Source organism: Podarcis liolepis (genome assembly GCF_965112155.1).
Source record: "Podarcis liolepis genome assembly, chromosome: 8".
NCBI classification, from domain to species: Eukaryota; Metazoa; Chordata; class Lepidosauria; order Squamata; family Lacertidae; genus Podarcis; species Podarcis liolepis.
Genome location: NC_139560.1, coordinates 73,398,532 through 73,424,945, shown reverse-complemented (window position 1 = coordinate 73,424,945; position 26,414 = coordinate 73,398,532). Strand labels below are relative to the sequence as shown.

Genomic DNA, 26,414 nt, shown 5'->3' with positions numbered 1-26,414 from the left:
CCTTCTCTGTGGTGACTCTTTATCCCTTGAATTATGTCAAACATAACTTGTAGTGAACTTTTGCCATAAATGAAAAACACATTCATCAAGGCCTAAGGGCCATCTTAATCTGGGTGTTTAGGTTTTTTTCTTTTTTTAAAAAAAGTGTTCCTGTGTTAGTTATTGGCATTTGATGTTTACCTGGGCTTTAGTAAGCTACTCTGTCATTGTTTTACTGGGATGTGTGTATATTGTTTTCTTTTTAGTCTACTGTAAGCTACTCTGGGGTCTTGGATGAAATGCAATATGAAAATGGTATGAGTTATAATATTATATTTAAAACAATGTTTGCTGTGCCATTTTAAGAAAAGTGAGTCCTCCTCTCAATTGACATCCATCTCATCCCAAATAAACAGAATAATTCATTATTAATTGTTCCTACAAATAGGATTTTCCTGTTGGCTCTATTTTCCCTTGAAAGTGTGTGCCCTTACACTTGAAAGAGCAACACAACATTGCAGGACCTCATAGTTATAAATTATTGAATCTCAGCAGCTATTAAAGGAGCAGCTCCACCTCCAAGGCAAGTTCACCTGACATGAAAGAAGGGAATTTTTCTTGCAAGCCTGTTCATGTTCCTCGGGAGATTATGGGTGAAAGTACTCATCCATGCTGAAATATAGCCATTGGAGATCCAATTTACCAAGGTAATCAAGGTGATTAATGCAGGAATCATTGCCCTCACTCTCGGATTATGTCATTTGCATTCTGTGAGGTCATTATACTAGGGTTACCAGACATCCCCGTTTCCCGGGGACAGTCCCCGGATTTGCGAATAAGTCCCTGGACAAATTCCATCCCCGGAACGTCCCTGGATTCCATCTAATGTCCCCAGGAAACACAGCAGTGGCAGTCTCAGCAGCCTGGAGCAGTTGGCTCTGGCTGGCTTCAGGAGCTGCTCGGAAGTCCCCATATGATGGTGGTGCAGGGGCTCTAAGATGCAGCTTCTGGGCTGCCTCCACCTTCCCTGACTCCAGCAACTAAGCTGTGAAGGGAGGCATCGCGCTGCCTATCAGAGCTTGTGTGCAAGCAGGAGAGGACAGGGATCTCTCAGTTAGGCAACGGGAAGCTTCCCTTCCCAGCTGAGGGATCCCCACCTCCTCCTGCTTGCACGCAAGTAGGAATGGGATTGGGGCTGCTTCGATGGGAAGGGAGGCATCGCGCTGCCCGAGTCTTGCTGCCCCGCCACTCTAGGCCCTCCTTCTCTGCCTTCCATGCCTGACCCACTGCACACCGCTTCCCCACCACCACCACCATTGAAGAACCAACAACTCATGGGCTGCCCAGGCTCATGGAGAAAGGAAATAGAAGCCCCGGAGGAAGGGGAAACGTGGGGGTTGAGGTCAAGGTGGCAGCCGCCCCTCTGCCACCGCCATCGCTGCAGCATCAACGTCCTGAACATGTAGTATTTATTTATTGATTGATTTAAAGTGTCCCTGGATTCATTGAAAAAAATCTGGTAACCTTACATTGTAATATCAGTTGCTACCATTATGTCATCATATTCACTACATGACTCTTCGTGAAAGGAGCCTTTGCACCTATACCCAGGAAAACTCACTGCTGCTTACAGCAGAGTAGTGTAACCTCTGACCCTCCAGATGTTGTTGGCCTCCAACTCCGATCAGCCCCAGACAGCATGACCAATAGAGTCAGGTATAATGGGAGCTGGTGTCCAATCACATCTAGAGGGCCACAGGTTATCCATCTCTGCCTTAAAGATCAAATCCAAATGTCCCATGACAATACTGTCCCATTGCGTCATTGATGCTTTTTTACGCTAGCCACAATTGTGATCTTTGTAAAACTATTTAAGGAGACAGGCTATCATATGTTTCTAACACAGTGTTTGGGAAATCATTTCACAGTCAATTAGTCTGGCTCAGCTCTATGTCATTTTGTGCAACCTTCTATTTCTTAAAGAAGTTACTTACTTCCCTGTCTCATTTCCCAAAAAGTGCATTTCACATTCTGTTGTTTGTTTTTGTTTCTTTATTTATGGCTTTTGTCTGCAGTGCTGTTTTTTTAAAAAAAGTTTGACTTTATTTTCTAGCACCAAAGTTCTACTTTCATCAAAAATGGTTTTCTACTCAGGAACACTGGAAATTTGCACACACACACACACACACACACACACACACCATGTTCTCTGCTCCTAACCTGCACACAGTTGAATCTGTGATTTTTTTTTTACCCCATTATCAGCTTCTTTGCATTCAACTGGATACTACTTTATTTCTGCTCGAAAAGACTCATAATAAGAGTGTCTCCTGATAACAGAACTGGGACAGATAAATATGCAAGCCATTCTCCACCTATACTGGTTTTCTTGCTTCCCTGGAATACATAAAAGGGATTAAGAACCAAAATATCTTCACATACTTCCCAACCATGAGACTACAACATTCTTCTGAAGCCCACAGTCATAGATATACCAGTACATTATATGATGACATAAATGTCAAATCAGAGCAATCAAAGCCCAGTGTCTGCCAGCAGGAGCCTAGTTTGGAATAGGCAGGTCTCCAACTGATCTCTAACTTAGCTCAGTTATGTAAGTCCCCAAAATGTCGCAGCCAAAGCAATGTTCACAGCAGATAGTTTTTATTGTCAAAAATAACACTTACAGTCACTTCTGCAGCTCTGGATATCTATGTACACCAATCTAATGGCTAGGCAGCTATTCCTGGGTCAGTTGCAGCAACAGGGGACCACTCCCCCTCCCATCAGTTTATGTACCTTCCCCTGGCAGGCTGCATGCACACAGCCAGAGACTGTGCATGTGTGGAAACTACCTCTACTCTACCCTTTTCAATCCCCTCCTGGTTCTGGGAGGCAGTGGTGCAGGAGAGGGTGAGGAAGCACATAGCCCATGGGTAGGCAAACTAAGGCCCAGGGGCTGGATGTGGCCCAATCGCCTTCTCAATCTGGCCCAGCGATGGTCCGGGAATCAGTGTGTTTTTACATGAGTAGAATGTGTGCTTTTATTTTAAAATGCATCTCTGGGTTATCTGAGGGGCATAGGAATTCGTTCATTTTTTCTTCTTCAAAATATAGTCTGGCCCACCACAAGGTCTGAGGGACAGTGGACTGGCCCCCTGTTGAAAAAGTTCGCTGTCCCCCGTCCTTCACTTGCTTGACCTGACTCTTCCTTCTTATCTTCCGTCCCTTCCTGTGCTCCACCCTTCAGCTATGAAGTTTCCCCTGCTTCTGATTCTTGCCTCCTGGCTGGTAAGGGTCCCCACAAACCACTGCCCCTGTCTCCCAAGTCAGATTCCAGTTCCGCTGCCCCTGGTGCACACTTGTTAGCATCTTGCCAGTCCCTGTTGCAAATGGAGCATTGCAGGGGCAGGGCAGGGGGAGACCTAGCCCTATTCCAAACCCTGCTATGACCTAGTGAGCCAGAGGAAGTTACACTGACCAAAAGGGTGATGGAAGTCAAACTCTATTTTAAAGACACGTTGGAGTAATTTGCAAAGTTGGAGGCGTAATTTACTCCAGCCTATTTTTTCACTGGCTTCCTTTAGTTTGGATTGCTCTGCAGATCGACGTACTATTCTAACACTTGCATTCTGCCCCTCCCCAAGGATGGAAGAGGATTCTTGTCCCTCTTGCTCATGACTCAGTGGAGGTCTCTACCCACTCATCGCCTTGTCTCACCAGCTGGTGTTGACCATAACTGTTAACATTTAGTTTTGCACACATTCCATTTTGAACACAACATGTTCTAAGCATAGGAGGTGATTTGGGGATTTAGCACAAAGTGCCGTCAGCATGCAGCAGACACTCCAGCTCTCTTTCTCATCAGATTCAGCTGGGTTTCTATGGAAGAAAAGCTCTCGTCTTTTGAAGTGTGGTCCTGATGCCTTGACTCAAAGATGCAAGCCCACCATGGCTGTCCTCCATTCATAGGTCGCAAGAATGACTGTTATTTCCTATCCAACAGACGTGGGGCCTCCAGAATATCTAGACCACTTCCTTCCTGATGCAGCAAAGCTGTCCAATGACACTTATTGATTGCCAATCTAGAATCCCAAAGGGAGATATTATCTTGCATCAAGTGATTCCAAACCCATACCCCTGTTCAAGAACCAATCTCTGACATGACGTGTGAGAAAGCAGTTTTCAACACTGATCTTTTGATAAACTTTCACCTCTAACTTCTTATCTTTTTTTCTCAGTCTCCAGGTTTTAAGCTTGAAACTCTGCTTCTGTCACTGACATTGTTTTTGTTTATTGGAACTGTCTGGTCACTCTGTCTGTCATATTTAGGTGATGACTCTGTGCCCTGCATTGGCCTTACACAGCAAATGTACAGGATACCTTTTTATTTTATTTTTAAAGGCAGTTTCTCCTCACTGCTATCAGAAAACAGCAGCGCACATTGCCAAAAGAAGAAAAAAGAACAAATAAACAATATTGAATTGAATATGAATATGTCATGGATTTATTTCCTTGGCAGCAATGTTTGCCATTTTCTCTCATTACCCATTACTCATATTCTTATGCTAAATTGGAAATGATTTGTATTATTCTGAATGTTTAAGATTTCGTTTAGAAATTATTCAGTTACTAATTGAATACTTGTTTTAAGGAAGTTGATGATTTTTTTCATGAAAGGTCAAGGATAATTAAATGCTGGCTTACTTTTAAGCTTATTTTATATTTTATATTTGTAAATAAAATGTAAAGGCAAGCCAGATGATTCTATTGTGCCATTTCTTTCTTTTACAGTGCAGCAAGGTAAACTAATAATTATGTTAGACTAACATTAAAGATGGTTGTCAAATCAGATAGTGATGGCCATTTACCTTTGTTTAGATTCTTGCTTGTCTCCAAATATAGTATTTCTTTAAAATTCTAATTCTACAAAAAAATACTTAGTTCATTATACTGTAACATGAAATGCCTGGATGACTCAACCAAATGGATTTAAGTGCCCATCTCTGAGTAGGTGGAATGGTATAGGTCAGGGGTCAGCAAACGCTTTCAGCAGGGGTGTGGTCCACTGTCCCTCAGACCTTATGGGGGGCCAGACTATATTTTGAAGGGGAAAAAAAGAATGAATTCCTATACCCCACAAATAACCCACAGATGCATTTTAAATAAAAGCACACATTTTACTCATGTAAAAACAAGCTGATTCCTGGACCGTCCACGGGCCGGACTTAGAAGGAGACTGGGCTGGATCTGGCCCCCAGGCCTTAGTTTGTCTATCCATGGTGTAGGTGTTTTAGGTAATCCTCTCAAACAATAAAAGGCTAAGCTAAGAACAATGAATATTGTTTGGAAGTCTGTGCACTGCAGGCAAAGACAGGCTCTGGTCATGAGGTGGCTGGCTGAAATGAAGAGTGTAAAGAATTATGTAGAATACCAAATGGGGTGGAAGTGGCAAAGCAATGCTTTTTATGTTGTGCAGGGGATATTAGCAGCTTTAAAGCATATCATATTATAAAATATACAATATGGAAAGAGGGCTTTTTTAAAAAAGAAAGAAAGAAAGAAAGAAAGAAAGAAAGAAAGAAAGAAAGAAAGAAAGAAAGAAAGACATACTATTCTGTGATTATATTGTGTGCTTTGGGGACGGATGATTTGTATTGGAGTAACACACTGCATTCAACCAGCAGGCAATGCGGTTCAGTCCTATAAGTCCTTTGACACATTCCAGGAAATTCTCTCTTTGATCCCAGAGATAGAACCTCTTGCTTAATGCAAACTTCTCTGCTATGCAAATGCAAACATCTCTGCTTTGCAAATGCAAACTTTTACACAAGCTTTAACTTCAATATTGAGCTAGAGTGGATGTTTTTGGCTTGATAGCCTGAAACTCAAAGTATAGTTGAATTCATAGTTGAGATACCTGCTATGGTTCATACCCATAAACCTCCCCCCTAAATAAATTCACACTTGACTCAGATTTTAGTTTTGGTTTTCAGCAGAATTTAGACCACAACTTTATTGACTACAGAAGGTGAGTGGTTGTATAGGCTCTGGTTCGACTAGCTCCCTGCACCCTTGCAGCAGCACTGACCCAGAGCTCTATCATAGGTCAGCCAAGGGTGAACACCTGGGTAGGCAAAAAGCCAGGAACAGACTATGTTCCCCTCCCAGATGACCCCCTGGACTCAGGCACAGGCACAACCCCCTCTTGGGGGTTGAACAAACCAGGTGAGTCCCTGGATTCCTTTAACGGCATACCCTTCACATAGGGATGGCGAGAGTGTTCTCCCATCCCTATCACCTGAACCAGAGCCTATCCGCAACCTTACAAGTTGTGACGATTTGCTACGCGGCAGGTGAAACCCAAATGACAACAGCCAATCAGCCAAGTGGGGAAAATTCCTGCTGTGCCCCTGTCCCAACGACAGGCGGCACATGATGACATAGCAAGGTCAAGTGCACAGCTCTAAAAGTAGGGAGAGGTGGGCGGGTGTTCTGAATGCACGCGCCGAAAGAGGAAGCTCTGGGTCACGTGCATGGGTATAAATAGGTCCCTTGAACCATTTGGACTGTGTCCCATTGGCCTGATTGCACCCAGCTACGAGGGACCTACCAATCGGGTGTTGTGGCTGAGCAATCGTACCCACCCAGAACACAGGGTGTTGGTTTCAAGGTCTCACCACAATACATGCCCTCTTTAAGAGAGGATCAAATGTTTCAGCACAAACCAGGCTGGTATGACAAGAACTATTAGTGCGAAACAAGCACAGACAAGCAGCAAGTCCCATCCCTAGGAGCAACTGAATGGCACAATCCCAGCCAGTGCTCATTACCTACTTACTCCCTGTGAAGTCTGGTTGGGCAGAGAAGTGAGTTGTGCTCAGAAAAAGCAGAAAAGCCACCTCCAAGGATGGTTTTTCTTTGCTCATAAGAGCCTTTAATTGGGAGCCATGCTACCATCTAGTTTGTACTGGCACAAACAGGAAATTGACTTCCCTCCTTCTCCAAGCTCTGAATTTTCCAATTCCCCCCCCCCCCCAGGTTCATATTGATTTTGGTTGCTTTGTATTTGGATGGGGAAAAAACCTACCTTGTTGAAAGGGCAGCTTCTGATCCAAAAAGCGAAACACACAAAGCTCTAATATTTTAAGTGTCACTTTCCCAGCTTCCCTGTTCTTTCCCTCCCCTCTCTGTCTTTTTCTTCAGTCTTAGGCTCATCATTAGTTCTTTATCCCTGCTGCCAGCTGCAGCCTCTTACGGATTTATATCCAGATGCACCAACAGGTACCAGGTTAATGCTTGTTTATTAGCAGAGTTCCAGCCATCTGCTCCGTACGCAACAGCTTGTGCTCTCCAGCAGATCTTGGCATTTCTCAGTGCAGTACCAAAGCAGCCTTAAAAAGAACATCTTCTTTGCAAACTTGTACAGTACAAGCAAATAAAGAAAGAGATTCTTTTCCCCCATTCGTGCAGATCAGGGAAGGAGAAGAATTGAATATGCTACTCAGATTTGCTTGATTTGCTCTAAATCCCTTGCATGAGAAAGGCAATGAATTGGTTCACCACATTCATTTTATACTGAAAATACCAGCATTAAAGATGACTTTCTACCTGCCTGTACTGGCATAACCAGTGTAATCAACTATATCTTACAAAAGCCTTATGCTGCAGTAAAGTTAGATTTCTAAAGTGTTCTGAAATTTAAACCAGTGGACGGTATGAAACACCCTCCCTGTGTTGGAGGTGTTTATTTTAAAACTCTGATTTTCTCCCCTTCTCTTTCACCTTTCACGGCCTTACAAATTTAACCATCGTTTCAATCAAGAACTTGCCTCCCCAAACCCTGGAACACAGCTCTCCTTAGTTCAGACAGCGTCTAATAACCAGGGGATGAAACAAACCCTACAAGTTTGAGGCAGGAGGTTTCCAGACCTCACCAGACACAGCTGAAATTAAGAGGAAAAAAGAGCTAAAACATAGGTTCTCTGTTTGCTGAACCTCAGGTCAAACACTTAATCATTAGCAAGTAACAAAGGTTGTTAGAAACTGGATTCTGTACCAAGCAAAACAGCATTCACCTCAAACAGACAGATATCAATCTTAGGGAAAGGGTAAAAATGGAATAAAAATAAAAAGCAAAGCCGCCACTGGAGACTTAATTGTCTTTAATTTGTTAGGATTCAGCATTGATTAATCATTGTATTTCACTCACTTTCCAAAGATATCATGGCAGTGTACATGGAGTTCAATGCTGATGAGATAGGTTTAGAATAACACCTAATCTGGAAACTTTGGCTCTTTATCATTCAAATTATAAGGAACTACTAAGGGGGCAGGGGAGGTCATTCATAATTACCCAGTGGAAAGAGTTGGGAATGGCAGTCTTGGATAGAAATGATAAACATTTCTGGAATTTGATCTCAGACACAGGTTTTAATCCTATGTTAGATGCTTTGCATCTCGGCTAATACTTGGGTGGAATCTACACACATATAAAAACCATTCTGAAAATGCTTTTTTTTTAAAGCATTTTTAAAGAATCATTGAATTTCCCATAAGGCTTGCCATCTAGTGTCACATTGTATATTGCACTTATAACGCACTTAAAATGTTTTATTTGCAGCTGTATAGCTGAGTCCTCAGTGTATTTACATCAGTAAAATCATTGAGCAGCAGTCCTAACGGACCAACTATTACTCAGGACCAACTATTACTCATTACCAGAATGGCCCCCCATTTCAGAACAAGAAGTGATCTCATAGATGCTTTAGTGAATGACCGCTTCAGAGGTTTTTTAAGAAAAGCTCTGATTGGTGGTCTCCTCTCCTAGCAAAATTATTTTCTTACATAAACTGGTCTGGCACTTTCCCCATGGTCTGGAAGCAGAGTATAATCATTCCAATTCACAAGAAAGGTGATAAACATAACCCCCAGATTATAACTATCAGTTTATTAGCTTATTGGACTAATTGATATAACTCACCCCAGGACTTCCTGGCAGTTTTATTATTATCATTATTGAGTATGGCCAAGTCTGCAGTTGCTGTGTCTCCCCCCCCCTTAACTTTTCTCCTTTAGACAACAATTTGTAGCAATTACTGCATGGTTGTTTTGTTGGTGTATTGGTCAATTGAATATACAAGGGGTAATGCTATCATTCAGGTATCCTGTTCTCTGATAGTATTGGTGGTAGTAGTTGTAGTAATGCAAGAAGAAGTATTCAAGGTCTCCTCAGACCAAAGGATGGAGGCACAAGAGACACTGCTGTGAGACTTTCTTGTAGTAGAGAGGTGGGAAACCTGTTGCCCTGGAGCTGCAGGGAACCCTCAATTTCACACAGCCCATGGCCCAATTTTTCTTGAGTGCCAAGGAAAACCAAAAGAGAGAAAGGGAGGTGGCATCAAAATATGTGGGTGGATGGAGGACGAAAACAAAGCACTTTTGGCTCTGGGCCTCTCTCATGACTGGAGTGCAGCCCCCAACAAATTACCCCCCAGACAATGTGGCCTTCAACAGGAGCAACAGCCCATTCCTGATGTAAAGTGCTGCCACAGGTTTCTAGGCAAGAATGTCTCTAGTGACTTTGTAAAGCAATTAAGGGTTTGGGCCGAAGTGATTGGTTAAGATATTTCTCTGTCTAGGCTCTCTAATGATATTGTTAACAAAGAGTGAACATCTTAAGCAAGTAAAACAAGTAAGGTTGTGCCTTTGGAAGGCAGTACAAAGGCAGCTGTTCTATGTAGCTTGCGCTATGTAAGGTAAAGGTCAGGAGCCAATTTAAATGAGATGCTTGATGCATAGAAAGCAGCTACCTGTGTTATGTTTGGCCCAGGTGGAAACGGCACTGGGGTGTGCATGCATTCAAAGCAGCCTGTGTATGGTTGCAAACCCTTCAAATTTGAGTACTGGGGAAACTACGCTGGTAATTATTTTTAGCAAACCCTGTCTCATATGCAAAATAATTCTGGGTCCCAGCTTACCGCTATGGAAAATTATGACTCTTCCCAACATTTGCACAGAAATGTCTGAAGTAGGACTGTTTCTGCATTTCACCCCAAGCAAAATTCACATTTAATTTGAGGAGTAACATTCATACAAATTCCAGAGAGGAAAACCAGATGGATCAGATCGCCAGGGGATTACTGAGTATCATGGAAATGGCTTCCTTTATTTTTTTGGCTAGTTCACATAACCAGCCTTTCAATGGAACAGACCTTGGGCAACATTTCCAAAGAACTGAATTCATCTTCTGAATAAAGAAAGCAACGAGAGGGCAAAAGAACCACCATCGCAACTGTGGTGGCTTCCCTGGGGTGCTTGGAGAGAGCTCATCAGGATAATGCTTTAGGGTTGCTTTATCTCCCTTCTTTATTGAATTCAAAGGGCTTTAGATCAGGAGCAAAAGGGTTAATGAATGGTTCTGTGGCAAAAATAAAGAAGGATAGCTTAATGACCCCTTCTAGTTCCTAGATTTTCAGAGAGAGGCACCGCTCTGTCCATACCTCATTTTCAGCACTTTAATCAATGTTACAGTACAGCTATTCCTGACCTTTCATGCCATATGCCCCCGTGCCACAATGTACTTTATAAGAATAGCTACAATTGGTTCATTAATCACAGGGATCTCCACTAAGATGGAGCATTTACAGAAGAGTCTGCAAGGAGGTCTGGAAGAGTGTGGATCACAATATTGATAAATTAGCTAATTGTTACACTGCAGAAAAGAAAAAAAAGAAGGCGAGTACCAATTTTTCAACGCATTGCAGACATAAACCAAGGTAGGTCTTAAAAAACAAGGGAAACCACTGACAAGATCTGAGCTTTCCTTTTATATTAAAAGAGCCATTTCATTCGTACAACTTAAAGTGGGTAAGCAATGGAAGACTAATAATTCTAAATGATTCTAGTTGATTTAACAAGAGTGAAAGGTGAGGCTGCACACATTGTTACCCTTGCAAACTTACGGATTTGTTTCCTGTGGTGTTGCCAAATAAATGCTTTATGACAGCTACAGACATTTCCGGGACATGTTATATTGCTCAGGAGTTGAAGCTAATGGGAGCTGGCCCAGATGAGTGACTGGACAAGGGACCTCTTGGGAACAAGATAGAAGTGGTGAGGAAGAGCAGCAGATAAGCAAAATATATAATAGCAAAACCAAGCAAAGTATAATAGCACATTGAAACAAATAATAAATCTTGTAAAGTAGATATTTTCATGAATTCCATGCAAGACTACCCCAGTGCCTCCAGGAGTGCACTCAGATTACTGAACCAGCTTGGCAGTGGCACAGACGCAGGTGGTGCTGTGGTCTAAACCACTGAGCCTCTTGGGCTTGCTGATCAGAAGGTCGGCAGTTTGAATCCCTGTGATGGGGTGAGCTCCTGTGGTCTGTCCCAACTCCTGCCAACCTAGCAGTTCGAAAGCACACCAGCACAAGTAGATAAATAGGTACCGCTGCAGCAGGAAGGTAAATGGCATTTCCGTGTCCCATTGCACCAGAAGCGGTTTAGTCCTGCTGGCCACATGACCTGGAAAGCTGTCTGTGGACAAATGCTTGCTCCCTTGGACTGAAAGCGAGATGACTGCCGCAACCCCATAGTCTCCTTTGACTGGACTTAACTGTCCAGGGGGGTCCTTTACATTTTTTTACCTTTATGGTCCACTCTGACTAGAAACATCTTTTCAAAATCTCAGAGCAAGGCTCTGTTCCACTCCCACTAGCAAAGATGACTTAACCCAGGACTTTCTGTATGTGTCCTACTACTGAACTATGGTCACTCCCCATAAAGCAGGATGGGGGGGGGATTTCCATGACATCAGGTGAGGGAGCAAGGGTTTAAAGGAACAATTGGGAGCTGGGGAAACCCAGCCAGATGGGCGAGGTATTATTATTATTATTATTATTATTATTATTATTATTATTATTATTATTATTATTATTATTTTACTTACAGTGTCTCCTGGTTGCTCTTTTACTGGATCAAGGCATGTTCCCAATTGCCTGTCAACTGATGGGCAGTCAGAGCAGAGTCAGAGGGAGGGGAAATGGTTTTCTTTCAGCTTTTTCCTCCCAGGTCTGCTTTTTGAAGCAACTGCTTTGAAGGAGACACTTCTTTAAAAGTCCAAAAATCGTAAGTTTCAAGTAGTGGAGGGGCTTGCAAAGCATAAGTCTGGCAATGCCCCTTGCACTGTGGTTATTTCCAAGTTCAAGGGATTTTGACCGGTGTGCAGGACTTGTCAATCATCTTACATCCTAGTACATCACATCAAAAAGGGTTCTCCACCCCTACCACATAGAACGTCATATATGAACTGAAGCTGAAGTACTTATTTCCATGATTGAATTGGCAGTTTTCAATCACTGTGAGTCACTTCCAGGACATGGTGACTATATGAACACTAGAACCATGATCATACAGGATGTATGTGTGAATGCATCCTTGGGAAGCACTATACAAAACCAAAATGGAGTCAGCCAAACTATTCCAGAAACTTATGAAGAATCTTTATTACAGTGCATATCCACTGAATTTGGCGGCTGCAGTTTTCAAAATACAGTATAAGGTTCAACTGCTTCTAGTTTCCACATCAACAAAAAAAAGACCTTATTAACCTGATAGGGTTAATATAATCCATCTCATAAATGCCAGGAAGTTCTAACAGAAAATGTCTTCTGGATAGTGAATTAATTTATTATCTGGGGTTAGGAGCCTTATCTAGCAATATGTCCCTTCATGTACATATATGGGGGGGGGGGATAAACATATGAAAAGTGCATTTTGAACAAACTAAGAAACAAAGCACTTTGTTTTCAAATAAGCATAGGACCACATCTAAGGAGGAGCTTGTACAATTTGACAGAGAGGCAGGGTGATCAGCTGTCATGCAGCCACATTGGATTTCTATCACTGCAAGGTGTCAAACAGCTATATGCAACTATTGTACTGATAATAATCTGATAGTGGCTAAATTGTGGGTGAGGGATGGAAGGAATCCCAGAAAATACTTTGTTTTAAAAAAGAAGAATGTGTCTGCCTTGACATTTATAGAATGCTCTTTGAATGTCACTGACTTCTTTTGGCTAAGGTGATTCTTTTTCTATCAATATTCTTATCATGTTATTCTAGACAGGCTACATAAAATGCTATTTTCAAGCTTAGTAATCTCTCCTCTCAGAGAGGCAGAGTATTGGGCTAAGTCACAGGTGCACCACTCAACATCTCATCTTTTTTCTAAGTGATCAATGGGTCTTGGACTACCCATGTAGCCAAAAGTGTGGTATAAAGTCCTGAGGAAATTTAGTAGATTGCATCACTTAAGAGTGCAGATGGAGAGAGAGAGAGAGAGAGAGAGAGAGAGAGAGAGAGAGAGCATGCACAGGTACAGAAAGATGCCACATTACATAGGGGGTGTCATTTAAAAATGCCCCCCCCAGGTTAAAAAAGGAAAGAAAATCCTAAACTCCATCCCATAATAAAATTAGCTTAATAAGAGGAAAGGTTCTAGTCAGCCCTCCATCTGCCCTTGTAGCTTCCTGCTCCCAGGAAGATTTTCATGAAGCAGAGCCTTCCAAACTATGCTGTTTCCAACCCCCCTCAGCTAGTAATCAAATATCTCATGATTAATGTTATTTCTCCCTTAATAGTGACTTGCAGCTGAATATGTAATCTGCTTCCATTTAAATGTACAGTGGTACCTCGGGTTAAGAACTTAATTCGTTCTGGAGGTCCATTCTTAACCTGAAACTGTTCTTAACCTGAAGCTCCACTTTAGCTAATGGGGCCTCCCGCTGCCGCCGTGCCGCCACTGTGTGATTTCTGTTCTCATCCTGAAGCAAAGTTCTTAACCCGAGGTACTGTTTCTGGGTTAGTGGAGTCTGTAACCTGAAGCGTCTATAACCTGAAGAATCTGTAACCTGAGGTACCACTGTATTTGGGGACATTCTAGCCAAAGTTAGTTGTAACTGAGCCCCAGGGGAGCCAACTTGAATAAAATACTGGATGAGTCCAAGTAAACTCCACCCCACATAACTGATCACAAGACACGGAACATGCACACCATTTGAATGGCAGTGCCCATCAACTTTGGGGGCCCCTCAAATATTTTATTTGGGGGGGGGGGAGTGTCCTCAGCCTCCAAGAGTTGGCTCCTATGTTCAGACCTACTCCTGGAGTTGCTTGACTGCTGCATCAGCTTCTGTGGCTTCTCTCCCCCCACCCCCCGCCAGTGACACAGAAAGCCAAATGTGACATACTAGTGAGCGCAGGTGGCACTGTGGATTAAACCACAGAGCCTAGGGCTTGCCAATCAGAAGGTGGACAGTCTGAATTCCTGCAACAGGGTGAGCTCCTGTTGTTCGGTCCCATCTCCTGCCAACCTAGCAGGAAGATGGCACTCCACAACTTCAGATGATTGTTTCAGATTATGTCTGGCAGAATATCTCTTACAATATTCTGCTGTTTTTCATAGTGCCATAGTGGTGGAAATGATCCTCACTAACCCAGAGAGATCCAAATTCTCTTTGGTGTCAAACTTAGTAAGTCTGTTTCTCCAATTTCAAATTATATCTGGTCCACTAGAATGGCAATGGAGGAACCTGTGTCAGAGGATATGCTTGCAGAAACACCTGGATCAGAGAGGATATTTGCAGGGGAGATATAGTGGGCAGGTGGAGGATGCTTTAACCACCCAACACTTTTCATGTGTAACTCTTGCTGCTCCTCACACACATCTCATTATTTGCACAAATTCTTAGGTGCCTATTGTCGGCATGGGTGGAAAAAACATATAGGATAAGAAGTTGAAGATGAATCATCCATCTGGAAAAGCTTATGTGCCATCCCTCATCCCCACCATATCTCCTCTAGGAATCTCCCTCCCCATTCTCTACTTTACACATTTGGCAGAAAACAAAGAATCTGGAATCCCATGTTTGGCGCGTAACATGTAGTTCAGCCCTTTGGCGCTATGAGAAAGTCATAAAGTCATGCATTTACTAGGGGAAATGGTTGTGACAGCCTATTAATTGTACATATGTATAGTGACACTTAATGCTTTGCTAAACATAACATAAAGGTCAAGAAGAGTCAGACACAACTAAACGACAACAAAACACAGCACAAAAAAAGATTCCCTATTGCAACGATACATGGGAATACTGTTTTTCCACATATCATCATCACACACACACACACCATGTGTTTAATGTTTGCAACACACAAATACTGTGTTCACCTCTTGCAGGGAATTCCATTGACAGGTAGAGGAAAGAAACAAATGAAACAATTCTGTTACACAGCCCCAAGGTACAGAGAGATGGACTATTTTTGCAGCCCTGACATAAGCGTGAAAGCTGGAATCTCCAGATTTTCCTTTCAGTGTCCTTTCACTGCCACGAAAACGCACACAGAAACACTCGCTGCAATTTCTCTATAATTTATCCCCCAAAGTATTCCAACTGTCTTATTGCTGGTTAGTATTTGAAGTGGATCTGAAAATTAAATCACTATTGATCCACCATTCCCATCCCCTTCTACATGCTCAGTTCTGTCTATGAAAAAACAAAAGCATTATTATTTGCTCTGGAAAATTAAGGAGAAACCAAACTCAGCTTCTTGTCCTTCAGCCTAGAGGCCTGTATATTTGCTGGCATGATGAGTAGTATACTAGCTCTGCCATTTCATTGGCTTGTGGTCACATCTCTCAAAAAGCACAACTAATGGTGAGCCAGCTATTCCCGTTCCACAAGCACCCACCTCCAGCAGATTTATTGCTGCTCTCAGTGAAATGAATGTTCTTATGAAGCAGTAAACAGGTTTAAATATCATTTCTTTTATTCCCGTGCCTTGGTGCAAAAGAATTGATTGAATTTTTTCTTTTGAAAAACACATCTTTCAAAGTGGCATCGAACTGTCAGTAGACTCCCCTCCCCCTTCAAACTCGATGAAAAACAGAGAGGGTAGTTTTCCAGGTTTGACACATAAAATTAGGCACAGAGGCTGACAATAGAAAGCAGCTGCCTACATTGTTAGCAGAGCAGGACAGGACTGGAGAATTCATGCATTTGACATTCATATTTCAGGCACAGTATATACAATATACAATGAAAATTCACAGAAAATGTATAAGTCTAATATCTTGGAATTGCTTTCTGCTGCAGTTCTATTATTATTATTATTATTATTATTATTATTATTATTATTATTATTATTATTTTGTGAGAAAGACAAGGATTGCAACAAATCCCTTTTTGATGATCAAGACAAGCGACAGAAAGCAAAAATTGTAGCAGGAAAGTAGCATCAGTAGTGGAAGTAGCATGGCTTCTTTCTTTTTCCTGATATTTTCCTGTCCCCTTCCCTTCCCTTCTGCTATTGCAACTTTCTTGACAGTCTGCCCACTCTCCCCCTCCCAAAGAAGCTCAACTCTGCCGCCCCCAAAGCTCAGTGATTGCTGGTAAGGGAACAGCTGATAGGTGGCCTGTTAGACTCATGGGGCTGTTAGCCTCTGGGCAATCCTCTCCCCCCCCCCCAAATTTCAACAAGTCAGGCCAATTTTTCCCCATTTTCTTAATTTGGGGTCCCCCAAAATAGGGGGCATCCTATACATGGGAGCATCCAATACACAGAAAAATAGGGTATACTGGTGAGAAAAAAGGGAAATCTGAGCAATTTTTTCAAGAAAATGTCTTCGGAGAAATTTCAACTTTGCTCTAACCCATACTCACAGTAGCCACTGGGCACAAACAGTACTTGCCTTACACCAGTGGTTTTCAGCCAGTGTGCCGTGGCACCCTGGGGTGCTTTGAATGATGGTCAGGGTGCTGCAGGCAACACTGGGCTCCATCCCTCTTTCCTTCCCTTCTTCCACTGATGCCCTCTTGCATCTCTGCCTCCCAAAGGCTTGCACAGTTGTTCGTTGCAACAGCCCTGGCTACAAGCTCCCCAGGTGAATGGTGCCTCTGGCGGTGGCCAAGGGGTACTTCCCAGGCCCAGGTGGGGCAGTGTGAGGAGGAACCTCTCTTTGAGGCAGTGTGGGGCAGCTCAGAGACCAGGGGCGGCAGCAGCAACTGCCCAGAGGACTCCCAAGGAAAAGGAAGAGGAGAGGAGGTTGAGGGAACACTCCACAAGGGAGGGTGTTTGAAAAGGGGTGAGGGGTTGCCAGCTCTACAGGCAAGGGGTGACATAACTGGGCTCCTGAGCCCCACATGGGTGCCACAGAAAGAAGGTAGTTGGTCAAGGGAGCTGTGGACCCTAAAAGGTTGAAAACCTCTGCCTTACACCAATTAAAGTTCAGTTGACATAGCTGAAAAAGATTAACAAATTAAGTGCCTTAATGCAACATAGGAGCTACTTGTCCTTGGCGATAGCCTACAATCTGTTGTGGTCTATCATATACTACCACCATCTACTGGATTCTAGAGGAAGCAAAAGGGTGAATGTATTAGATCTGGAGCGGGGAATCTTTTTCAGCCAAAGGGCTACATTCCCTCATAGTGGCCACATGCCAAAGGCAGACATGACCAGACACACAGGTCAATATGGCCAGAGGCAAACAGGTGGGGAACAATGGATGTGACATTTACCTTTGTACAGTTGGTTGTATTTCAACCACACAAAAGCCAGAGGTTTCATCCACATCTCTCGCAGCATCCACCCAAGTGCAAAAACCTAATCCAAAACAGCAGACATCTGCCTATTGAAGTCCCCACACCCTTGCAATGCCAAACATCTAATGAGCCCACCATCCAGTTAGCAAAAGGTGTCCTGCACCATGCATGCATTTTTTGGCTTGGAATATACAATTTACTCTCATCCCCCCCCCCCAGATTGTGCATTTAGGGCCAATGTTTGCTGGACATAGGACATAGGCCATGCTGCAGATGACAGCTACATGTGGAGGCCAAGCACAATGGGAGTATAGAGCCAGCACATGCAATCCTGCTCTTCTCACACATACATTTTTGAAAACCATCCGAGACAAACATTTGGTTGCTAATATGATCATCTTGTGACATCAGTCGTTGCCTAGAATTGTGTTGCTAAACCAAATTACAAGATTTGCAGTTGCAGCACCTTGAAGGGCCATTGCTTGGTGGAAGCTACACCAGAAGGACTGGGAGCAAGGCATTTCTCTTGGGAGGAGTCAAGTTCTCCAGTCAATGAGTCAGTCAGACTCATTTCAGTCGCCTCACACCCAACATCCCGGCTCTGTTAGCTGCCACCTGTCCATGAAAAAGAGGCCATATTCACTTAGAAAATTACATTCCAAACTGCTACCCCTCATACAAACAGAGAGAAAAGAGAGGCAAAGTGTTTCAGTGCTGATGGATTCTTCAGTTTCAGACTGACTGTGATAAATTTAAAATTCAGAGACCAGCAACAGTCAGAGGAACAGAACTGAGCTACTACACTATTTAATGCCAGATGTGCTGAATGAATGCTGAATTAATAGTCAGCAGTTAGTAAGTTGTTCAGCAATTTAACATAAATTTGCACTCATTTGCATGGAGGGAGCAGCTCCTTTCATGTGCCACCATTATTGCTCTGCAACCCTACATCCAAAGACATTAGGACAAGGTGAAAGATTCCTGATGCCACGTTAAATTCTAATCCACTAATTCACAAATTCCCCAATCCCTCAGGGATTCCCTCACATGGGTTGGAGTCATGGATGGGGCAAGAACAGCATGGAAAGGAGGGGGATAGCTATGCCACCAAATCCTAACTTCCCCCATTTCAAAAACACAATAGAAATCTATAGATCATGGGAAAGACAAAATAAGACTCATTCCATCCCAACTCCCAAGCTGGGGACCATTTGGATGCTTGGGGCAACCCACAGACATTAACTACCTCATCCCAGTAGGAATGGGAATACAAGGTTGTTCTGTAACCAACAAAAGATACAAGATCTTGGTGGCCTTCTGCCTAATTCGAGAAAGGGCTAATCCAAGCTCAAACTTCATGTAGGCCATCAAGGTTTCAGTAAATTGTTATTTTCCAATTATAAATATGACTTAGGCAGGACATGTATTTATATCACCAGGGATTTTGATTCACCACTCAGGCAATTTCTAGAGTCACCCATCTTGACTCGTCATTGCCAAATAAATGGGATAACTTCAAGATGAATCTCTGCCTGCTTTCTCCTATTCACAGTCCCTTTTTAATACATTCTATGACAGGGGAAATCATCCAGCTAGTTCTTTTGAGCTTCCCCTAGCTAGTGCTAGCTAAGCTGTCACCTTGTGTTTGTTTGCCAAAGAGATGCTCTTCCCTCCAAGGGGAGATCTGCTGCCTGCTGGCGATAGAGATGTAAATGGGGAGGACACCACAAGTGTGAAAGGACATGCAGCACATAAGCTGAGATATGAGAGAGCCAATTAAGAGGGTCTAAAGGAGTGAGGGGGGAATGGCAACAATTATGAGTTTGGTTCTGAGAATCATCTGAAGCATGCTTATTTATTTCGAGCACTCCACGAGAGAATGGCCAGTCTGAGAGAGAGGAGAAATGAAAAGCCACTCTGAAGGGGAAGCCAAGGTTTTCGTATTTCTGTCGTAGTTGCATCAGTGTCAACACAGTCTTAGAAAAGTTAATTCCTGGACACTCAGGAGCTTCTCACATTCCTGATACAACACCTTTGGGCAGAGTTGGGGAGGTTATAATTGTTAGGCTACAACTCCCATCAGCCTCACCTAACATGGTCAATAGTCTTGGTGTGACGGTTTCTTTGAGGAAAGCCATGACTGTTAAAGTAGAATGATACTGATTGAAATGGGGCCAAAGAAAAGAGGGATTAGAATAGAGACAGAAAGAAATGGGTGGAACACTTTTGACTCAGGCTCCGCCCACTGCCTACATGTAGCCCTCCAGTAGATGACATTTGAGGGAATTCAGACTTTAACTGAAGAAAAGAGGAGCCTTGTAACTCTGAGGAAATACAGCCTTACAGTTGTGTGAAATTAAAATCCCTCCAGAAGCTTTATGAGTTGGACAAATGCATCACGTTTGCTCGTAAAATGAGCCGCATATTTGTATTCACCTATTGTAAATTGTCTTTAAGAACAAACAACAACCCTAGGCAAAATGCTATTTTGGAAGCAGAACAGTGCATCGTTTGTACAAAATGGGCCTTTATCAATCCACAGATTGCAGAAAGCAAACTTATCAAAATGTCCTGTATGTGTTTGCACACCATTATGGCAGAGCTTAGCAAACAACTGGATGTTTACCTTCCCAATTAATTGCATTCTTAACCTTCCTAAATGGGCAGAAAAAATAGCAATCCTGCATCGCATGGCTCTGTAAACCAGATTTCATCTAGTTGTGGAAATAGGTGGCAGCTAATTAAGCAGTGCAGTAAATGAATTTTTATCTGATGTATTTATAGCCATTAGGTGCATTGCTATTAACAAGGTTTTTTATCATGTATTTTCATGCCTTGTGGCTCAATAAATTTCATAAAGCATAGCATATAAAAAAGAAAGAGAGAAAGATTATAAACTTTGCAATAAACTGTCATTCAATTAATTTACAATGGTCTTTTAATTATAAGACTGCAAGTATTTATTGGATTATCATCATCATCATCATCTGGTGGCATATTCAGTGAATTTCCAGAAAATCAATGGACTGAAGTTAGTCATCACACACCCACATACACCATTCACCCACAACATTCATATAAATCAGTATTTCCCAACCTTTCTCTGACCGTGGCCCCCTTCCAACCTTGTTTCCTTCCTGTGGACCCCCTCATAGGTGTAGCCAAGGGGGATGGGGGGCAGCTGCCCCCCAACAAAGTAAAAATCAACACAAATCAATACGAATCTGAGGTTCTGCCCCTGTAACTAAACTCCTGGCTATGCCCATGCCCCCATCCTACCAGTAGAAAGGCAGCTATTTGAATGTTCTGTTTGTAAATAGTACATGTTTTATTTATATTTTTTTATAATTTATACAAAATACAATTACATAAAGTGATAGGAACATAATGAAATGTTGTTGAAGCAGAAAAAACATAGAATCATAGAGCTGGAAGGGACCACAAGGGTCATCTTTCTAGTGCAACTCCCTGCAATGTAGGGACCTCAGCTAAAGCCATTCAATGGCCATCCAACCTCTGCTTAGAAACCTACAAGGAAGGAGAGTCCACAACCTCCCAAGGGAAATCCATCTTCAGTGTATTATAGAAAGTAAACAACACTTATTTGACCCCAGTTATTTGACACAGGAAAGGGACGCGGGTGGCGCTGTGGGTTGAACCACAGAGCCTAGGACTTGCCGATCAGAAGGTCAGCGGTTCGAATCCCTGCTCAGTCCCTGCTCCTGCCAACCTAGCAGTTCAAAAGCACGCCAAAGTGCAAGTAGATAAAAAGGTACCGCTCTGGCGGGAAGGTAAATGGCGTTTCTGTGCACTGCTCTGGTTCGCCAGAAGCGGCTTTGTCATGCTGGCCACATGACCTGGAAGCTGTACGCCGGCTCCCTCGGCCAGTAAAGCGAGATGAGCGCCGCAACCCCAGAGTCGGTCACGATTGGACCTAATGGTCAGGGGTCTTTTACTTTTACCTTAGACACAGAGGGGGCAACCTACAGATAAAGTCCAGAAGGCACACATGGGGTTCTGCATATATGGGAGAATTTCAGAAAGCAAGTGGTCCTCACTGACCTGGTGCAAAAAGATCTTGTCATCCAGAGGAGCCCTGGCTGCCTAGATAAAGCACTATAGCCCCCCACACTCTTACCTCAATGTGGCTTTCTTCTGAGTAGACAGTTAATTACCAGATGCAAGTCAGCAGCACCATACAACCCCACTCAGCTAGGCGCTGCCAACAGGCCCTGCACCCTCAGCAACATCTGAAGGCCCTGGGGTGGATTGCACCCTGAACCTTGCAGAGTCAGGCCCAGGCTGCCACTGGGACCAGCACTGGCGGTGGCAACAAGCACCTCCAGCTCACCCAGCCCTGCCCATTGCCATCTCACCACCGCACTTACCTGACCTGGGAGGTCTGGATTGCAGGCTCTACTGGTCAAAACGAGAGCCTCAGCAATTGCACTTTCCCACTGGAAACAAACCAGGACTCCTCCAAGAAAACGCATGTGGCAAAAAGGAGTGTTAGGTCCTGGTGGGCTGCCCCTTTACCTGCTTATGATTTGCCATTCGGGATTTTTAAAAAGTGCTTCTCCCCCCCTTCACTTCTCACTTCCCTCTGTGGCCTTCAAGCCTCATGCTGTAACCCTCCATTTACACAATTTTCACCTGTGACCCCCTTGGAATATCCTGGGGGCCCCGCAGGGGCCATATGGCCTCCAGTTGGGAAACACTGATTTAAAGCACTATCATGCCACTTTAAAGGTCATGGTTTCTCCCACATTCCAAAATCCATGGGAACCGAGTGCCTTCCAGACTCTTATCTTAGTCCTTTGCTTTCTTCAGGCACCAACAGGAACAAGCAGTGTGGAGTTGTTGTTGTTGTTGTTTTGTTGTTTTTAAGTGAGCCAAAATTTTCTCAGAAGAGAGTTTTCTGGAGAAAAAAAAGACTCTATTCAACTCTATCCCTTAAAATATATACAGTGGTACCTCGGTTTATGAACTTAATCTGTTCTGGAAGTCCGTTTTACAACCAAGGTGTGCTTTCCATAATGAGGCCTCCTGTCACCGGTGCCCTTCCACCATCTTAGACCGAGGTAAAGTTCTCAAACTGGGACACTACCTCCAGTTTTGCAGAGTTCGTAAACCGAATAGTTACTAAACAGGGCTGTTCTTAAACCAAGGCACCACTGTATTTAGCAAAATGCCCTCCCTTCCAAATTCTGCCACCCACAAATGGTGTGGGAAATGTCAGGAGTCCATTTTCATTTAGCTGTGTATTTCACTTTCCTAAGAGAGATAGTATAAAATATAATAGAAAGAAGCCTTGTGGAATTATATGAAACTGGCAAAGAAATAGTTATGGGGAGATCACTATAGGCTAACTCTGAATGAGTGTGTTTTGGCTTGAGGAAATAACATGGAAGAATATGTTATTTGCAGATAGTTAGGCTAGGCTGCTGGGCTCCCTAGCAAGTGCAGCTAGGAGCTAAACAGCTTGCAGCTGCATATCATTACCAAAGACTTATTAGTCCCATGGGCAGGCTTTCCAGACGTTTCCACTTTCTTGAACCGCATTTCTGCTTGGAAAAATATTATTTTCTCTGTATCTTCCTTGGAGCAATGTCTTCAGAATCTTTACCTTTCCCATTTAGGAGAAAAAGAGAAATCAAGGGAAGAGTGGGAGGTGTCTCTGAATTCTAACTTCCGTGCAAAAGTTTCGGAAGGGCAGAATGCATTTATCAATAGCAGAGAAGCAATAATGAGAGGTATCACTTTTTTGTCCCATTCTTATTCCTTTAAAGGGCACTGCCTCAGAAATTCAGCAGGTGAACATTTCCTGCCAGGAAGATAAGTGGCCGTTGAACATCATGGTGGTGAAGACACTCAGCTGTGTGACCAAGGAAGATCCTACATTGAAATCGCACATCTGCTCTGAGTAGGGTGACCACTTATGCACCACTGAAAAAGATGAGGACATGCTTCACCCAAAAAAGGTGGCAAAAGAGGGAAAAGATTTGCATGATATTTACATATGCTAATGTGTTTTAAAGATGCAAAGTTACAAATGAGTACTATGGTCTAAACAAAACTACAATGCACCTCACCATAGTTGGGAAGACTGTGACCAAATGACCTGCTCTCTGGGGGCTGATGGACAACCTGAAGGCCTCTGTTCTCCCCAGTTTTATCATGGGCTAGGAAATATAAGCTGTCCGTGGTAAACAGGGGCAGATGGGGGATAAGGTTGTTGTGAAGCTTGCTGGGTTACCATATGTGAAGCATTTTGAGCATTGATAAACCATAGATTATTATTGTGTGTGTTAGGAGATGATAGATAGATAGTTTTATAGTTGTTTAGTTATAGTTATAGTTATAGTTATAGTTATAGTTATAGTTATAGTTATGTTCTACAGCAAGTCAAGTCCCCAGTCCAGGGTCAATCCACAGGTCCAAAGTCCCACAAACATCTTGGAACATCTAAATTGAGTTTCTTCAACATGGGCAGTTGAGCAAGCACAGCACCTCAGCTCTCCTTCCCTCTTGTACTTTGCATGCTGACTGCAGCATCTGGGCTTGATGAGGCAGGTGACCCTCAGCTGTCCTGAGCCTACACCAGCTTCATCCAAGAGCTAGCAAGCCCCAGCTGGTGAGCTAGGGAGCTGGGCTGTGGGTCCTTGCCTGCCACAGCTTCCTGGAGCGCCCTGCCTGCTGCTCCTTAGGCCTCAGAGCCCACTGTGTTTGTGGAGACAGAGACACCTGTGGCTCTGGTGATGGGTCCTGTTGCTGCGGTTCCTGTGCATAACCCTCATCCCCTCATCCTCCTCCTTCACCTTCACCTTCCTACACCAACCTCTCCTTCCCAATCTCCAGTGTGTCCCAGTCCCGACTACACCCCTCTTCCTCTTCCCTGTTGTATTGCCAGTCCGTGACCACTTGGGTCATAGACACAACACTTCCTATGGAATTACTGCCATGCCATCTCCTGACACCATCTCCCCTGCTACTTGGTCACTCTTTGGCAATGTTGGTGAAGGCTTGACAGAGCTAAAGGGCTCATTGACAGCTCTATGCTAAAGCCAAAACTTAATATCCCATGCATTTGGGAATATACTTCACTGAAATAAGGAGGAGGGAATTTACTTCTGAGGAGAGATGGCTAAGATCAGGCTGAAACTATTCTTCTGGCTCTCTTCAATCAGTGCTGTTGTGACTCAATATATTTACATTGCTGAAATAGTTATTATGTGTAATATTTTCATGTGTTCATCTAATCTGAATTAAAAATAAAGAATGATCAGTACCTCAACAGAAATCCAATTATGCTGGTGGTTACTTACATTTGGGTTACATTTCCACACACACAAAATATGCATGGATATTTCTGCACATTTTCCCAGAAACTTTATCTAGTACACACATTTTTGCAAGCAATTTCTCCATGTACAGAGCATTTCTGTATGATAATTTCACTAATATGCACCTTTTAAAGGTCTGCTTTCAACTAATAATTATTTTGTGCACTCTGCAAGTCTGGGAGAGGTTAGAGAATGACTCCACAGCATTTGGGCAAATGCAAACTCTGAATGTTAGCTGTGTTTCTGTTCTCATATCAGTTTGAAAAGATTTTAAGCTGCACAAAATTCTCCCCCTACCCCTACATGAGAAGCGATGCATTGGGATCCAAACTATAGAAAATTCTTGGGTTGCATCAACACTGACCTGTTAACATTATTTCCCCCTATTACAACAATATTAGATATGTTGTTCTAAAACATCACAGGGCACACTTCTTAATTAAAATGTTTTTGACCTTTTTTTTTAAAAAAAAGCATACTTCCATATAATTGCCATATTTCAAAAAGTAAAAATCCAGACACAAAAGTTGTTGAGTTTTTTTAAGGCAATCGCCCGATAGCTCTGCGCTGCCCATTCCAGAGCCACAGCCTGAACCAGAGCCACCAGCACACAATATTATTATTATTATTATTATTATTATTATTATTATTATTATAAAAATCCAGGACATTTGCTTTAAAATGTAAAATTCCCCCTGGATGGGCATGTAGGACCCCCAAAAGAGGACATGTCCTAGAATTCCAGGATGTATGGCAACCCCTAAGTACAGTGGTACCTCTGGTTACGAACGCTTCTGATTATGAACACTTCAGGTTACGAGCTCCGCTGCCCAGAAGTAGCTGCTCCTGGTTGTGAACTTTGCCCCAGGATGCGAGCGGAAATCACACGCCAGTGGTGCACGTGCAGCAGGAGGCCCCATTAGCGAAAGCGTGCCTCGGGATAAGAACGGTTTCAGCTTAAGAATGGACCTCTGGAACAAATTATGTTTGTAACTGGAGGTACCACTGTAATACCTAGCAACACCATTTCCAAAGAACAGTTTCTTTCCCTGCTGGTGGTTGCACTGCTCTGTCCTCTGGTGCCACATTTTATTTCCGCCTCCCTCTCTCTCTCTCTCTCCTTTCCTATCTGGCACTCAAATACCATTGCAGGTGGATCAGAGCTTGAATGCAGTAAAAAGAAAGAAAGAAGTAAAACGCTACATAGGGACATATGAGCAGTATTTCACCAATTTAGCAGCATAAAATGAATAAGAATTAAGTGATACAAAATGCAAGCTCATAATGCGTTATGAACATAAAAGGTAGGATGTCATGTGTCTATCTATGTTATCAAAACCTTTCCTTAATGTTAAAAACCATGTGTGTAGATCTGCCCTTTGAATTGGGGCTAAACAGGGCAGTAGATTTCCTGCATGTGAGAAGCACATTCAATTTCTTTCTCCAGGCCTGCCCTTTGGTTAAAAATACTATAAATCTTG

General features: G+C 43.1%; 1 protein-coding gene and 1 long non-coding RNA gene across 4 annotated transcripts in view; one reads left to right on the top strand and one right to left on the bottom strand.

Annotated features, from left to right (window-relative positions):
• CDH12 (cadherin 12) overlaps positions 1-26,414 on the bottom strand; it is a 601,545-nt gene that overhangs the window by 557,848 nt on the left and 17,283 nt on the right. The gene's annotated exons all lie outside the window — the stretch shown is intronic.
• LOC310714486 lies at positions 406-4,468 on the top strand. Its single transcript, XR_014529830.1, has 2 exons — positions 406-686; positions 3,986-4,468. It is a non-coding gene; the product is annotated as an uncharacterized lncRNA (long non-coding RNA).